The sequence below is a fragment of the Benincasa hispida genome, chromosome 6, assembly GCF_009727055.1.
Source record: "Benincasa hispida cultivar B227 chromosome 6, ASM972705v1, whole genome shotgun sequence".
NCBI lineage: Eukaryota > Viridiplantae > Streptophyta > Magnoliopsida > Cucurbitales > Cucurbitaceae > Benincasa > Benincasa hispida.
The window spans coordinates 47,555,461-47,572,729 of NC_052354.1; positions in this window are offsets into that span (position 1 = coordinate 47,555,461).

The following is a 17,269-nucleotide window of genomic DNA, read 5'->3' on the forward strand; positions in this document are numbered from 1 at the left end:
TTTTCTTTTCTAAATTCTCACTCAAATTATTGGATTTATTTAAAATGTCATAATAATTTTTTTTTCCAAATCCTATCTTTTTCAAAAAGATAAAAAAAATATATTACATGGCATTTTAAATAAATTCAATAATTTGAGGGAGAATTTTTTCAATTTAAAATGTCATATAGTTAAATAAAAATAAAAAGGAATTTTAAACCTACTCTTCATAACTTAGAATTTTTTAAAAAAGAAAATCAAGAAACGATGATGGTCATTATTTGAATTAAAAAATATGATTTTAATTATAACTTAATTGTATTATAGCGTCAGGTAAAAAAATCAACAATGATACATAAGAAAATGAGAAGGAACATAAGAGTTTTGTTTACCAATAAAACAAAGTTGTGTGTTACCAATTAACTAAACCAATCCTTGAACAACTTTGTCAAAATTGTTTTTTTTTTTTTGTTTTTTTTTTAAGGGTCAACCCAACCCAAAATTTATGGGTTGGGTTGCCGATTTTGTTTTGTTTTTTTTTTTTTTGAATTTTTACCCATATTTTATAATTATTTGACTATGTAAGAGATTTTTTTTTTTTTTAAAAAAAAAAATTAGAGTGAACCTATTTATTGGAGGGTCAAAGATTGCAATACTTCTCGAAGTTTTCAATTTATCAAAAATTCACTTTGATAAATTGAGAAGTTTAAATTTAAAATTGCAACTTTGGAACTTTGGGTGACATTGGGGAATTCATTTTTCTCAATCAATAAATTATTACTGTGTCAATATGAACATAGTTCAAGTGACATATTGTTCTATCGACTTCGAAGTCAGAAGTTTGAATCTCTCACTCCACATTTTAATTACTATATCTTTGAAAAAAAAAATTGCTACCTTTTTTTTTAATGTTTAAATTTAGTTAAAAATTCGACCATTTACTTAAGAAAGATTAAAAAGTGATAAATTTAATTTTTAAATAACGAAATTTTTATCAAATGGAGTATGAATTATTTAATATATTGTTCTTCCAACACTTAATATTTTGTTATGAGCTTAGAAATTTAAGGAGTTGAACATATAATCATCCAAATTATACTTTTGATTTAAAAGATTGGGTGTTAATCTAAACCTTAGCTTTCAAAATCCAAGAACAATCAAGTGTTTAATTTGATTAATGTTTAGGAAATTAAGTTGTTCATTTATTAGCAATAGAAATCATACTTAACATCACCACGTTAACTTTATTGTATATGATGATTTATTATTATTATTATTTCTTCCTCTTAATATATTTTGTTTTTATACTACAATAAAATAGAATTTATTAAATTATACAAATTATATTTGATTTTTATATTATAAAACAAGATTAATTTTAACGGTCACAAACTAGTTGGAGCCTGGTCATTCTTTGTCATGTAGCATTGCATCATTATATCGTAAAAAAAAAAAAAAAAAAAAAAAAAACAATAATAATAAATAAATAAATACATACATAAAAGAAAAATAAAAATAAATGGGCTGCGAAAAGACGTGCGTCCAATTGTCATTTTATAATTGTTCCCACATGACGCTCACGTAATATCATTTTTTTAAGGCATAATTTTTAAAACCTAAGATCATGAGATTTTTATACGGAAAATCTTTTATACACCATATATTTCATACATGTCCTAAATTTTGCTTTAATTTTAGATTAGTTTGACCTTTTTTTTTTTTTTTATCATTATTTAAAAATTTTGAATGCTTAGTTCTTTCTCTATTATGATGGTTTTTGAATTTTGACTTTATTTTTGTTATTTGTTAATTTTGGTTGATATTTATTTAACGCATGACATTTCAAATTAATGTTTCATTCAAGAGATTTTATTTATTTTCTTCATATTCTTAATTGAAAATCGGTCACTTCTCTATTGAGATCTCAAGCATATGTCGAATATATTGGTAACATACTAGGAAATGTAAATATATATTGGATATATCATTGTTTATTTTTGGTATGCTTACTAATATACACTACGTATATTATTCGACATATAAGACTATATATACAAATTTTTTGTTTATGTAATTATCAGCATATCTTGGTTTATTTATAGAAAATTTAAATATATATCGAAATATATTGTACTGTATATATCAAATATTTTCAAGTATAGAAAAATGTTATTGTCAATCCGTGATAGACCACGATAGACATCTATCATTATAGATGTCTATCTCGGTCTATCACGGTCTATCACTTATAAGAGAGCAATTTGGTATATTTATAAATAAGTTGACTCATTTTTCTTTATGTGTGAAATCAACCATTTATTTATATTATATTGACATTAAGTAAAATAGTATAATGTCAACAAATTAGAGGTTGGAATCCTTGAGAAAGAATAAGAAAAAGGAAGAAATAAACAAGATGATTGGTGAAATATCTAATAATGTAACTTGTGTCGCGTTACCATAATTCTAAGCAAGTTGCTATAAAATCTGCGATTCTTCTATAATTTTCCAATGTCAATCGAGAGTATATGTAGATAATGGAATCTCCATTACTGCACCATCGTGAATCAGTGAGCAAGTGGCATTGCGGAAGAATGATTTTAAATTATTACGGTTAAGAGAAAGGGAGGAGAAAGGGACATAGAATGATTTTAAAAAGGAAGAAAGACAAGGAGAACATTGAAGAAGATTAAAAAGAATGAAGGTTAAGAGAAAGGGAGGAGGAAGAAAAAAAAAAAAAAAAGTGAAAAGTAAATTAATGAGAAATTTTAGACCAATCACAAGTTGCCACATCATTTACTAAATTAATGACGAAATTCCAAATCATTAAATTTATTATTATTTGGGTCAAAGTCCAACTTAGCCCAAAAATTTATCGAATTTGACCCAAATGTCAAATCAAGCCTAAATCCAATTAATTGAGCCCAAAAGCCAAACTCATGCACCAATCAAGCCCAAGCCCATGGGCTAACCAGACCCAAGCCCATGAAGCCCATCAGAGAGTCCTATAAATAGAGGCACTCTTCTCATTTCAAGGGTAAACAATTCTACACTCCAGAGAGCTTAGAGGGAATTCTCTACAATCAGAAGACTCATTGACTCCTAAAGCTGATCACACTGAAGACTGAAGTCCTTCGAAGATACAAGTATTTTGAAGACTGAAATCCTTTGAAAGTGCAAGCATTCTGAAGAATGAAGTCCTTTGAAAATGCAAGCATTCTCATTTCAACATTTACTTTCTCTTCCCGGAGTTTAACTTGGGAACTGACACTACTGATGTCTTCTTCATCCATCCCTCTGTACTCAAAAAGTAAGAACTGACGTTCAAATGAATCTTGCAATTTGCAATAAGACCATGATCTCACGTGCAATGACCATGTTCTCAACCCTTTTTTACCAAAACATCAGTTATGCTAGCCAATATGTGACATTGGGCCAATGAATTAGTCTTTATTCATACCTTATATGCATTACGAACACTTCACGGTGCATCAAGGGTTGGGATTTGAGGACACTCCTCAACCATGATAAACTCGAGGTCGTTTACCATAAAATACGTTTTACAATACTCTTTTCACTGTATGAAATCGGTCAAACTAAAGGCATTAAACGGAAAATCAAATATATTGCTGAAAACAAAAACACATTGACCTACGTTAGGTTTTAAGCAAATACTCGTTGAAAGAACATACAACATCTAATACGGTTTAGAAAAACTAACATGAACCCTGTGTGACATCTAGTTTCGCAATGACACTTCAAAGGTTTAGGATAAAAATCGCCGAAGGGTGGTCAAGTTATTCCTCCTCTGAATTGAGACATTCTCAACTAGCCATTAATATGAGAACAACTCTTGCTCCTATAACGACTAGCCATAATTGATTTGGTCAAGAAATCATTAACTTACTTAACAATTTTCCGTAAGTGTGACCTGCCATTTTAGGCCCTAGAGTTCCACCCCAAGCAACCAATCTGAAGGGAAAAAATCAAATTGGGGCAAAAACTAAAGTGACTCTATCCATTTCTGGAGTTCACCTTGATATTGACTAACTGCACAAAACCCATCCGAAGGGGGACGCTTCTAAGGCGCCACGAGAGAGTGCAAGAATGATCTCACAGTGCGAACCAATCAAGGAGACCGTAGAACGTGTTGACACACACCATTCACCCACTTACTATAAACACTCTCTCCGTCTACCTTGATATTGATTCATGAAAACACCATTCGAAGGAGGATGCTCCCAGGGCACCACGAGGCCAACCATGAATCTCACGGCGTGAACATTCAGGGTGAAACGTGAGTGGAATCATTGACATATCACATATATCTCTTCCTCCCACTGAGTATTTTATAACCTAGGGTTTAGTTTACTTAGTAAAAACACGGCTAAGAATTTTAACTAAGTGACTTTTTAGGTTTGCCTAAGAGTAACTTTTACCTTGGATCGTTGAACAACTTTTGATCATCATCCATTAAACACTTTAACGGAGTCTTTGACCAACTGTCGCATGCTTGCAGAAAATCTATCTAATTCACCTTTCCAGGTAGGTTCCCAGGTAGGGGGGTTCCGTTTCCGTCAGCTTAAGTACTTCAGCCTAGACAGAACCCGCCTTAGACAAAAGGTCCCTAATAGATAGATTTAATATAATTTTAATCTTTTATGCCAATCAATTTAATCCTATTAAACTGATTTAAAAAGATTAAACTAGGTTGCTAATCCCATTAGAATCTTGAACTTAGGTCTATCTCAATCCAATTTTAAAACCCTTTTAAAACATGAGTTTGCCTAAGTTTGCATGCAACTCTTTCTTATCGATTTTGGTTCTAATTTCCACTATAACACTTATAACTGGAAGCAACCAAAATCATTCACAACGCAAAGCAAACACATACAAGGCATTCATAACACTTATAAACAACCTAAGTGTTATTCTCCATGCATTGTTCATTCATTACTACTTTTATATAACTCTTATACAAATAAGCGACGAACCAAGCAAACATGCTTCCATTCACCCTTATACTATAACACTTATAATATAAAGATGATGTATGAATATGCTTACTGCATGCATAAATATAACTCTTATATTTCAAGATGCATGCACATGCTTTCTTGTAATTTCATCATGCCATATTATAATACTTATAATACATGATACATGAATAATTGCATAACCTAAGGTGGGTTTCAAATCTATATGTCATACATTTTGCTATATAAACCACATACATCTCATGTATATTAAGTAAAAATTGATGGCCTCCAATCCAAAAACCAAAGCTGACTATTACAAATAGCAAAGAGTCTTTGGTTCAAACAGACGAACCTGGTCTTGAACCATCTGGGTGAAGAAATGCGTCTCCATTGATCATGTAACAAAACCGAGTGATCACCTGCACGAAAGAGTAAACGCTCTACTCAATTGTTTACCAATGCTTCCAGAGCTAAATGATCGTGTACCTTTTACTATGTGATGAAGCATGAGGTACGCGATCGTGCAGTGCACAACGCATAATGCAATCCATAAACGATCGTCTAAACGACAACGATGTGGTGAAGCACAATCGTCTAAACGATTGCTAAGTGAGTGCCAAAGTATTGTATACCGTGCGATCATGTAGTCAGTGACTATGCGATGAGCATGCTAACTACACGATTGTTTAGTGCGCACGTCTTTTATTAAACAATGAGCATCAAATTCTCCCACTTGATCGTTTACCTCTAGCGTCTATGCAACCAGGCAACCAATGCTATGCGACAGAGTAAACACTTTCCCCATCGTTTTTAACATTAGCTAAACGGTTGTTTAGTAAATACTACATGATCGCATAGAAAAATCTACATGGTCATTTAGTCAAATCCCAACGATTATTTACCTTAGGCTACACGATACGACCAACTCTTGGTCTTCTTCCTCGCTGAGAATCGCATCTTGAAACTTCATCACAAATGACTCGACAAACTCAAACACTTTGAATTACAGACTCGATACGAATTAACACTTTGTAACTTTAAAGAAAGCTTTAAACATAGACAATTAACCCGCAAACATTCATTAATGCCATCCACAAATGCATTTTAACATTTAAACGCAATGAAGAAAACCCACCACGACCGTAAAAGAAGTTCAAAACAGAAGTGAAATTTGGAATATCAGAACAACCTGGCTCTGATACTAAACAAAAGAAATTAGACATGAGAATTTTCATGAGCAGTGGAATGATCGTTCCAAATTTCATTCGAAATTGAACACTAACAATTAGTCAAGAAACAGAAACTTACAGGTCATGTACAATACGAAATTACAACATGCTTTACAATGAGATCAAGGGATAATAAATACATACCTTTGAAGACTCATGCTTTAAACTCCCTCGATCACGAACACTTGTTCAGTCTCCAAGACAGTAACACACAAATGCTCGAACAGAACGACCGTAACACAGCACAATCAATAGCAAACTCGAACTCAATGTTCTCCAAGATCACGAACCCAATTAACGGCCTCCAAAACCTCGAACTCAGTCAAGTTGAGTGAGGACACCACCACAAGTGTTACCTTGGTATTCTCGATGTGAGAATCTAGAAGTGTGGGCTCTGTGTGGACTTGGTAAGAGGAAGAGACTGGGGGAATAACAATCATGTAGACGATTAAGCAAGTGGGAGATGTGAACTTTCTATCATATAGACGAATGCTTAATCGTTTAGAAGAAGGCAAACTATCGTATAGCAAAAGCCTTGCGATCATTTAGCTACGACCAGCTGAGTGAACTATCATATAGTGTCACTCCATGATCGTTTAATCTCTCTTTCAGCTATCGTTTAGTGAAAATAAATTCACTTGATAGCAAACCGTGAGTTCCTTTCCGAAAATGGCAACTCTTCTAATTTTAGAAAAACATTTTTCCTTTTTATCTCACAATTACCATAAAACCACCAATAACCTCTCACTCAATTGGTTATTAGAGAAAAAGATATAATTATCCAATAATTAATATTATTATAAATATATATGATAACCAACTTACCATATAGTATTTATAACCTATAGTTTTAATATTTCATCTCATGCAACATATAAACTATAGTTCTTTTTCTATGTTATGGTACTTAATATAAATCTCATTTACATTAATCTTCCACTTGATGTATCTCATACATCACACCGATCATATCATATATAATCAAATCTTCTCTTGTTGATTTGAACATTTCAAATCAACACCAAGAACTGATTCTCAACTTGAATTCATTGAGCTACCAAGGGGACCTTATGGACTTGTAGCATGAAGCTCCAACGGTACGTGAATAACTGACTAAACTCTTTAGTCACGGGATCCATCATCCATTAACTGCCAGGCACTCCACTAAAGACTGATAGTTGTACTCTCCTTACTACAGATATATTTTGTGTCTATATCAACCAATCAACAGTGTGATAACCCTTCACAGATCGCTCGTAAGTACAGCTGGGCCAATTCACCGTTTTGCCCCTATAGTTACATCTAACTCCTAAGTACCCTTGATCCCTTTAATAAATAAGTCATAGTCCTACTATAATTGAATCATGTCATAGTCCTACTATAATTGAGTCATCTCTTCCAAAGAGAAGATGTGACCACTATGTTCAAGACCCGAAATCAGCCTTTAAGGGAGCAATCTATCTACTTACCCCTGCTTCGGGGAAGGGGTGAATTCCATCTTGTGTAACTAAGTTTTCAGCTCCTAGATCACAAAAATCCCCAAAAAGATAGGCATGTTGAGTTGACAATCTGACCACTCTCACCCATAATAATCAGAGGACTGCCCTCAAAGGCAGAAGTTTCCAAAACACGCAGGATTAAGGTCATGTCACCTATGGTTGTTTAGGTGAGAAGTAAGTCTTAAGTATCAACAGTGTTATATAAAGAGACGAATCATCTCGTGGTCCGATCTTATACAAACTCTTTGTATAAGACACCCCCACTCGCATGTCTCCACATGAATGGTCAGGATCTACCATCTATAGTAGTTTACAACACTTGTAAACCTCTACAAAGCGAGTTATATCTGTAGTGTCACCAGGATCAGGTATCCCTCCTTAATCCTTATACTACAGACCTTCTTAGGTTATCACTTAAGGCATGGTCCATTTGTATATCTCATATACATGCTTAAGTTTACATACAATAACCATGGAGCTTTGTTTATGGGATATAAGTAAATTCTAAATAAAATAACTCTTATTTTATTCATAATAATGTGTACAGTTTACAAACTACGAGACTTCGGGAGAATTAGGACACCAATCCCAACAAAAAGAAGCTGTAAAATGCTATGATAGATCTAAGAGTAGCTGTTAGTATTATGCATATGTCTTTGTTTTATGAACTTAGGTTGCTAGATCTTAAAAGTACAAATGTTGTTATCCAATTGGTAGACCGTAGTTTGAATAAGCCACTAGGAGTAGTACATGATGTCTTTATAAATGTAGATGGCTTAATCTTCCCAACAAATTTTTATGTTCTCAACTATGACCAAAATGCTTATTCTCCTTGGAACTCTATCATTTTAGGTAGACCTTACTTACGAACTACACTAGCAAAAATTGATGTAGGTGAAAGGTCCCTATTTGTCAAATTTGAAGGAATTGTTAAAAAATTCTTTGTTTTAGATGAAAATGCCCCAATTAACCCATATGCCTCGAGTAAACTACTATTTCCACAGGATGATAGAGAAGCATCATTAGTTAAGATGGATGGATGGAGAAAGTCGATCAACTCCAATCCAGGATGATCAGGCTGAATGGTTGAGCAAGTGACCTTAAAAATTGCACTACCTAGAGGCAACCGGGATTTCAAATTTACTTGCTTTCTAGTTTAGTTGTTTTCCTTTACTTTTATAGTTTAGCTTAGTTTTTTCTAATAAAAAAATTGAGAGAATTTTGAATCTCTTTCTTTGCAGATGATCTTGAAATGAAAAGAAGGAAAAATTACATGCTCATCTCGAACATGTCAAAAAATCAGGGAAGTTTTTCTGTTCCCTTCATTTTTATTGTCCTTGTGTTTTACTCTTACTTCTATAACATTGAGGACAATGTTTTCTTTTAAAGTTGGGGGTGGGTGCGATGCATGCTCGCTTTCTTTCTACGTGAATTCTGTCTGTATATATATATATATATATTATGATGCTGAATATTTTTTATTCATGATGATATATATGCATATTTGGAACCCTTGAGCATCTGAGCTGGGGTTTGTGGTTTTTTTGTTTTAATATACTTTTTGTTTTTGATATTTTGATATTCTATGATGTACTTTATGAAATTTGATTTTTTTTTTTTTTTTTTTAATTCTTGATACTTACTTTGATGAGAAAGAATTTGTGACTTTGAACTTTACATTTTTGCTTCAAATGTATGATTGTTTGATTGTTTGAATGTATGAACATATATAACATAAAAAAAACACAATTCAATTTGCTTTTGCTCAATCATTGCTTTCTTATCAATGAAAAGTTGATGATGCAATCCTTTAGGCGTATGCACCTTAGATATAATAAAATTTCCAAACAAGATTTTGAGCCCTTTTTTTTGAAAAAAAAAAAAAATCTCGTCGATCTCATGGAAAATTGAATGCTTTATTTTGAGTTCATTTAAAAATCCTTGACTTCTAGAAAATTTTATCTTCCTTGATTTTCTGTCACCTCGAAAGGCCCACCATTAGCCTTTAGAGTAACCAACTTGTTTTAGAAGCAAGACTAGACAAATTGAATAAAAAAGCCTATTGTGTGATAAAAAAACATTTGGTATAAAAAAAAGAGTTATTTAGGCATAAAAAAAAGCAAGTAATAAAGAATGTGTGTGTGTGTGTGTGTGTTCATGGATAGAGATGAAAGGAGCTAGGTCCACTGTGTCAAGTTAGGGCCCCATAAAAAAAGAGTGGATAGTTTCTCGGTAGTTGAGTGTGAAAGCTAGCCTTCTAGGTAAAAAAAAAATGTCTTCTAAGTTTTGTGTGTGTCAGTTTTAGGTACCCTTTCCTTAATATTGCCTCTCTCTTTTGAAAGTTGCTATGTCTTGGGCCGATAACCGAGCCAGAGTAGGGGGAAGAGGAAATGAGAGTTAAATAAAACCTTTGCGGTGTCTTAGAATCTTAAATAATAATTATTGGGATTGGTCTCCTAATTCTCCTGGAGTCTCGTAGTTTGTAAACATTGTACACATTATTATGAATAAAATAAGAGTTATTTTATTTGCATTTACTCATATCCAATAAACAAAGATCCGTGGTTATTGTATGTAAACTTAAACATTTAGTATACTGAGAAAAAACTACCACACGTGGCATCATGTCTTTACAGCCAAATAAACATCTAAAAGGTCTGTAAGTATAAGGATAAAGGAGGGATACCTTATCCTGGCTGAATGTGGATACGACCCGCTTTGTAAAGGTTTGCAAGTATTGTAAACTACTACAGATGGTCTGATCTTGACCATTCATATGGAGACATGCGGAGCAGGGATGTTCTATACAAAGAGTTGAAGCACAAGAACCAGACCACGAGATTGATTCGTTCTCTTATATAACGTTGTTGATACTTGAGACTTACATCTCAACTTAAACGACCATAGGTGACCTGATCTTAATCCTAAGTGTCTTTTTGACTTCACTTCTTTGTAAGAAGCTGGTACTTTGGTGGATTAGTATGGGTGAGAGTGGTTAGATTTCCAACTCAACAAGCCTACCTTTTTGGGGATTTGTCTGATTGAGGAGTTGGGAACTCAGTTCACAAGACGGAATTCACTCCTTCCCTGAAGCAGGGGTAAGTAGATAGATTGCTCCCTTAAGGGCTGATTCTGGGTTTTGAACATAGTAGCCACATCCTCTCTTTGGAAGAGAGGACTCAGTCATAGTAAGACTATGACTTATGTTTATTAGAGGAATCGATGGTACTTAAGAAGTTAGATGTAATTATAGGGGCAAAACGGTAAATTGGCCCAGTTGTACTTACCAGCGATCTGTGAAGGGTTATCGCACTGTTGATTAGTTGATATGGACACAAAAATATATCTGTAGTAAAGAGAGTGTAACTATCGGTCTTTAGTGGAGTGTCCGGCAGTTAACGGATGGTGGATCTCATGACTAAAGAGTTTAGTCAGTTATTCACGTACCATTGGAGCTTCAAGCTACAGGTCCATAAGGTCCCCTTGGTAGCTCAATAGATTCAAGTTGAGAATCAGTTCTTGGAGTTGGTTTGAAGTGTTCAAATTAACAAGAGGAAATTCAATTATATATGATATAATTGGTGTGATTTATGAGATACATTAAGTGGAGGATTAATGTAAATATGATTTACATTAAGTACCATAAAATAGAAAAAGAACTATGGTTTGTATGTTTCATGAGATGAAATATTAAACTATAGGTTATAAATATAATATGGTAAGTTACTTATCATATTTATTTATAATAAATTAATTATTTAATCATTAAATCTTTTTCTCTAATAACCAATTGAGTAGGAGGTTATTGGTGGTTTTATGGTAACCATGAGATAAAAGGAAAAATGTTTTCCTAAGATTAGAAAGTTGCCACTTTTGAAAATAATTCACGGTCAAGCTATCAAGTGAAAGTGTTTCACTAAGTGATAGCTAGCAGAGACTAAACGATCGTGGACTTTGCTATATTATAGTTCATTAGCTGATCGTAGGTAAACGATTGTGTAGCTTTGTCTATATGATAGGTGATAACTGGTAGAAATGCAAATTATTATAAGTCTTTTATTTAGAATTATAAAGGCTAACAAGTAGAATATGCGGTGATTATACTAAGAATTCATGTTAAAAGTGAGCTTGCGTTGATCAGCATTGAAAATCTCGGCTAACCCAATATTATGCGTTATTTTGCGTCCAAATGTCTATTTTTGTAGTTGTCACAGGAATCGATCGCATGCGGTGAATCCTACCATCGCAAAGGCGATTGCATATGTTCGTCGCATGGATGTTGCGGCCATTAATCGCATGTGTCCATCGCATAAAGGTTGTGGCTACAGAGTAATAACCATAATAGAGGGATGAACGAAAGAGTGGTGGAATGCGATGGTACTTCGGAAACCAAACATGAACGCATACCTTGGGAGTATCAAAAGATGATGTTGACATTTAACCTACCACGCCGTTAGTAGCAGAGATTCATAGCAGGTCCATCACGCCGTTAGCAGCAGAAATTCAGAGCAGAACCATTAATGCTATCGGCGATTGAGCTCTATAAATAGAGCCTTAGAGCCCAACTTCAAATCATCCGAGCTTCTGCCTTAGGGTAGATCCTTGTGATCACAGACGAAAGCATGAGAAGACATTCTTTGAGAGTTCTTCATTCCTCCAACCATTCCGAGTGACGACCAGAGCTTCGCCGGAGATAGATCTCAAGAGAGACTACTCCACTGCCCATCCATGGCACCACCGGCAGCTTTGACACACATCTGATGGAAGCAAGACATTGTTTAAATCTGGACCTCCATCTATCTTTTATCTCTGTATTGTATTACATTTTGGCTTAAGACATTAATACATTTTGTGATCAATGCATTTCTTTATTTCCTTCGATTCCATCTTCATTTACCTCTTCTTTATCATCCTTTACTTTCATTGCAGCGACTAAGTAAGATTACTAGAGTATCACATACTTAATCATGCAACATAGACATATGAAGCATGTAGCAAACCACCGAGAGGTGTGCGTTGCGCGAGTATTGTAAGAAAATCTTCTTTGTTTAGTGTGAGGCTGTAGCAACGCTTGTCTATGAGTGGTCGCAATGCTTGTCTATGAGCTGATTAATGGCGACTAACTGCCTGAGAGGGTAAGCAAAGTAAGCAGTATTCCTAGAGATAGGAATAATCTTATGTCAACCATGCTTTATGTGATTATCTTATCTTATGAGTGCATCATTCATCATTTGGACATACTTGAAAGAGTAGTCTAAAGACCAAATCTAGGCTTGAGAGAGTCAGGTTGGATTGCATAAGCAAGAGTAGAGGCTTAGACATAAGTTCTATTACTATTAACACATCACATGCAACCTATAGATAGGATATGATAGTATGCGGTCACATCACATGCGTCCAGAAGTAGGATATGGTGGTATGCGGTCACCTTGTTTATGTGTTAGATCGCATGAGCAAGAATAGAGACTTAGACATAAGTCTTATCAACACTATCACATATGCATTGCATGCGTTCTAAACAATTGTGTATAGCATAATCGCATAACTTATGATGGCTGGGGTTACCCTTGTGATCGAGCTTATTGATGCGGTGAAGTCATCCCCTCTACCATTTTATCTGTTTTTCCATGCATCTTATTAAGCGTTAACCGTTGCCGTGTCTCTACCAACTCTCATAGTCATACTTCCATTGCTTAATCTGTTTAGTTAGGAGTAGGAGTAGCACATAGTCCTTTAAACTTCATTATTCTTTTATTCTTCGCCGCAAACACATCACTTCGCAACATTTAGATACAAGTCCTTGAGTTCGACCTCGGATCACCCCGAGAAACTCGTGATCTCGTTATACTTGGCGAGAGAGCAAGAAAACTTATGGCAGAAATGCATGGTCATCGCATAGATTCTTAGACGCATATTGCATATCCCTTAGTCCAACGCATGACCAGCGACGCATGGAAAACGAACGCATATTATAAGATGAATGCATATTTAGTTACTCCATTTTCCATGCATCAATTTTTTGGCGCCGTTGTCAGGGACTTGACAGCTAATAGTTTGTTGAGTTTTGTGTTTTCGCAGGCACCCTTTTTACCTTGGAAGTATTGTAGCTTGTGCGATCAAGTTGCAAAAAATATTTGAAGTGTAGGCGATGCGCGAAAGCCAGTATTGGCCCCGAGATAGAAAGGCTATTAGTCGCATGAGCTGAAAGTAGTTATAAGTGTGTAACGACCAACATGCGTCTAACAATTGCCGGAAGTTTGAATGGTCAGAGTGAGCCTTCTCACCTAAGCAGTTGAGATCAATCTCCTGTATGAAAGACTCCTTGCGGTGGCTTCACTCCAATTTCTCCAGGGACGTCTTCTACTCTATCTTTACCCTGCTTTCTTAGTTTAGTTTATTTTGATTATTGTTATTTTGGATTTATGGCTGTTTTCTTGGATATGGTGTGCGTTCGCTCCTTGTAGGTGCGACAATAATTCTCCTCGGTGCGAAGTTACAATGGAAGAATCCTCTCTATCATTCAACACATGGCTTTGACCGCATGAATTCTAAAGCATGGTCGCAAGTGTTATTCTACTCGAAGGTTCTTTTCTTGTTATCTTTTATGCATTATCCTTTTGAAATTCTCTTTTGTCCACTTGCCTACCTTTGGGTTGACAAATTAGCATCCATGATGGTACTTATAATTCTCTACATCCGCTAACTAAACATCGCAAGGCTCACCTCACTTTTAATAGCTTCTTCAAGGTTTGACAGTCTAAGTTTTGTTATGTGTAAACCTTTGCTCAAATATTTGTTACCACATTCCTAATGAGTTTGTCTTTAGCTTTTCGACAAGAACACTGTTGCTCTCTAAGTTTGGGGGTGGCAGTGGTCCCAGAAAATGCTTCTATCACATTGCGATGCTATTCAAAAAAAAAAAATGGTGGTAATAACTCCACTGTTAGCACAAAGGGGAAACCCACGTTGATAAGAGTTAAGTTGTGAAAGGCACTTACCCGTAGTGGATACTTCGCATGACACCCATGTAGGTAAGCCAAAACGAAAGTAAGTGGCCAAGATCAGCGCACAAGAGCAACTCCTTTGTTTGGCACAAGCCCAAATTAAGCTAAAGTAAGAGTTGGGTTGAATATGGCAAGCAACCGAAGTTGGTTGTCCGCATGACACCCGTGGGGGCAAGCCAAAACGAAGAGCGTATCCAGGTTCAATGCCACATTCTAATAATAAATTGCAAAGCTTTGAATTGTTTTAAACGAACACATTGTTAAAAGCTAAAAGCAAAGGTGCTGGAAATGAGTAAACAGTTTTTTTTTTTAGCAGAGGTTTACCTGATTTAAGCTTAGAAAAGATCTCTTTGAAGAAGTAGCCAAAGTTGAGAAGAGCATTGCTGCCAAGGTTAGAGGTATGAGTAAATTATATTTTGAGAGGCTGGTCATCGCAAAGGAAAGCTAGAGGGTGAATTATGAGTTTCCTAAGTATAATGCATGCTTGAGAACAAGTATGATTCTAAGTTTGGGGGTGTGATAACTGGCAGAAATGTAAGTTATTATAAGCCTTTTATTTAGAATTATGAGGGCTAACAAGTAGAATATGCAGTGATTATACTAAGAATTCTTGTGAAAAATGAGCTTGTGTCGATCAGCATTGAAAATCTCGGCTAAACCAATATTATGCATTATTTTGCGTCCAAATGTCTATTTTTGTAGTTGTCGTATGAATCGATCACATGCGGTGAATCCCACCATCACAAAGATGATCGCATACGTTCGTCACATGGATGTTTCGGCCATTCCATCGTATAGAGGTTGCGGCTACAGAGTAATAACAATAATAGAGGGATGAACGTAAGGGTGGTGGAATGCGATGGTACTTCGGAAACCAAGTATGAACGCATACCTTGGGAGTATCAAAAGATGATGTTGACATTGATTCAACTACCACACCGTTAGTAGCAGAGATTCAGAGCAGGTCCATCACGCCGTTAGCAGTAGAAATTCAGGTAGGACCATTAATGTTGTCGGCAATTGAGCTCTATAAATAGAGCCTAGAGCCTTAGAGCCCAACTTCAAATCATCGAGCTTTTGCCTTAGTGCAGATCCTTGTAATCATAGACGAAAGCATGAGAAGACATTCTTTGAGAGTTCTTCATTCCTCCAACCATTCCGAGTGACAACCGGAGCTTCGTCGGAGATAGATCTCGAGAGAAACTACTCCACCGCCATCCATTGCACCACCGACAGCTTTGACACACATCTATGGAAGCAAACATTGTTTAAATCTTGCCTCCATCTATCTTTTATCTCTGTATTGTATTACATTTTGGCTTAAGACATTAATACATTTTGTGATCAATGCATTTCTTTATTTCCTTCGATTCCATCTTCATTTACCTCTTCTTTATCATCCTTTACTTTCATTGCAGCGACTAAGTAATATTGCTAGAGTATCATATACTTAATCATGCAGCATAAACATATGAAGCATGTAGCAAACCACAGAGAGGTGTGCATCGCGCAAGTATTGTGAGAAAATCCTCTTTGTTTAGTGTGAGGCTGTAGCAACGCTTGTCTATGAGTGGTCGAAATGCTTGTCTTTGAGCTGATCAGCGGCGACTAACTGCATGAGAGGATAAGTAGTGGAACTCACTAAGCAAAGTAAGCAGTGTTCCTAGAGATAGGAATAATCTTATGTCAACCATGCTTTATGTGATTATCTTATCTTATGAGTGCATCATTCATCATTTGGACATACTTGAAAGAGTAGTCTAAAGACCAAATCTAGGCTTGAGAGAGTCAGGTTGGATTGCATAAGCAAGAGTAGAGACTTAGACATAAGTTCTATTACTATTAACACATCGCATGCAACCTTAGATAGGATATGCTAGTATGCGGTCACATCGCATGCGTCCAGAAGTAGGATACGGGGGTATGCGGTCACCTTGTTTATGTGTTAGATCACATGAGCAAGAATAGAGACTTAGACATAAATCTTATCGACCCTATCACATATGCATCGCATGCTCCTAGACAATTGTGTATAGCATAATCGCATAACTTATGTTGGCTGGGGTTACCCTTGTGATCGAGCTTATTGATGCGGTGAAGTCATCCCCTCCACCATTTTATCTATTTTTCCATGCATCTTATTATGCGTTAACAGTTTTCGTGTCTCTACCAACTCTCATAGTCATACTTCCATTGCTTAATCTCTTTACTTAGGAGTAAGAGTAGTACATAGTCCCTTAAACTTCATTATTCTTTTATTCTTTGCTGCAAACACATCATTTCGCAACATTTAGCTACAAGTCCCTGAGTTCGACCTCGGATCACTCCGAGAAACTCGTGATCTCGTTATACTTGGCGAGAGAGCAAGAAAACTTATGGCAAGAATGCATGGTCATCGCATAGATTCTTAGACACATATTGCATATCCCTCTTAGTCCAACGCATGACTAACGACGCATAGAGAACAAACGCATATCATAAGATGAACGCATATTTAGTTACCCCATTTTCCACGCATCAATAAGTGACCATTTACTACACGATCGGGTGCATCATCTATACAATAAATGCTTCCTATC